At 41.0% G+C, this 1,585-nt stretch overlaps 1 non-coding gene across 1 annotated transcript; it reads left to right on the top strand.

Moving 5' to 3' along the window:
* Positions 1–744: 744 nt before the first annotated feature.
* On the top strand, positions 745–882 carry LOC119923655. The gene has a single exon (XR_005448927.1). It is a non-coding gene; the product is annotated as a small nucleolar RNA SNORA7 (small nucleolar RNA).
* The last annotated feature ends 703 nt before the right edge of the window (positions 883–1,585 follow it).

Here is a 1,585-nt window from a genome sequence, read left to right as displayed (position 1 = left end):
CATCATCATCAATCATATTTATTGAGCGCTTACTGTGTGCAGAGCACTGTACTAAGCGCTTGGGAAGTACAAGTTGGCAAGGTTAGCAAAGATGCTAGGTTGTAAGCTCTTCTGGTAGACTGTAAGCTCCTTCAGAGTAGAAATCAATTCCATTAAGTCTATTTTATTCTCTCAGTTGGTTAGCGAGGTGCTCGGTAATACTACTACTACTACTACTACTACTACTACTACTACTAATAATAATAATAATAATAATAATTGTATTTGTTAAGCACCTACTATATGCCAAACATTGTCCTAAGCACTGGGATAGATATGTTGCCAACTTGTACTTCCCAAGCGCTTAGTACAGTGCTCTGCACACAGTAAGCGCTCAATAAATATGATTGAATGAATGAATGAATACAAGGTAATCTAGTTGTCCCATGTGGGGCTCACAGTCTTAATCCCAATTTTACAGGTGAAGTAACTGAGGCACAGAGAAGTTAAGTGACTTGCCCAAGATCACACAGCAGACAAGTGGTGGAGTCGGGATTAGAACCCTCGACCTCTGATTCCCAAGCCCGTGCTCTTTCCACTGAGCCACAGTACATAGTAGATTCTCAATACATACTTTGAGTGATTGACTCATTGATTATCCGGGGGGAAAAAAAAAAGATTTTCCACATTCCAGACCTGCCATTCTGTAGATTGGAGATTCTGAGTACTTTCACTTATTTTTTAGTATGCTTTAAAAACAATATTCCCCTCTCAGGGTCGCACCTGGAGAGTTTCCAGCACTCTACCAGTCTTGATTATGGGAGAGAGAGTCAAGCAGAGGCCTGTCCATTGCATTCCTAGCTTGGCCAGTGGCTAGAGAGTGGAAGGCCATCTGCTACAAGTCAAAACTCACCCATGCTGGGCAGTAGTCGAATTGGAGAGAATCGAGGGCAGAGAATCAAGTTCAATCAATCAATCGTATTTGTTGAGCACTTACTGTGTGCAGAGCACTGTAATAAGCACTTGGGAAGTGCAAGTTGGCAACATATAGAGACGGTCCCTACCCAACAGCGGGCTCACAGTCTAGAAGATGTGCAGAAGGCGGCAATAGTAAACCACTTCTGGATTTTTACCAAGAAAACTCAGTGGATCCACTACTGGAACGATTGCAGATGGAGAGCGGTGCATTCCGGGAGAGATTCATTCATTCATTCAATCGTATTTATTGAGCGCTTACTGTGTGCAGAGCACTGTACTAAGCGCTTGGGAAGTACAAGTCGGCTACATATAGAGACAGTCCCTACCCAACAGCGGGCTCACAGTCTAGAAGGGGGAGGCAGACAACAAAACAAAACATATTAACAAAATAAAATAAATAGAATGAATATGTACAAATCAAATAGATAGAGTATCTACCCCAGAGCTTAGAACAGTGTTTGACACATAGTGAACACTTAACAAATATCATCATCATTATTATCATTATTGTTATTATTATTAGAGATCTTGTCTGCTTCACATATTTCAATATTTCCCCACAGGGCTTTAGTCTACTTTCTCCTATATTAGCTCATTTTGTGCTATTCATGTTTGTCTAGTTTCTGTT

The sequence above is a fragment of the Tachyglossus aculeatus genome, chromosome 2 (assembly GCF_015852505.1).
Source record: "Tachyglossus aculeatus isolate mTacAcu1 chromosome 2, mTacAcu1.pri, whole genome shotgun sequence".
Taxonomy (NCBI): domain Eukaryota; kingdom Metazoa; phylum Chordata; class Mammalia; order Monotremata; family Tachyglossidae; genus Tachyglossus; species Tachyglossus aculeatus.
This window is presented reverse-complemented; position numbering and strand designations above follow the sequence as displayed.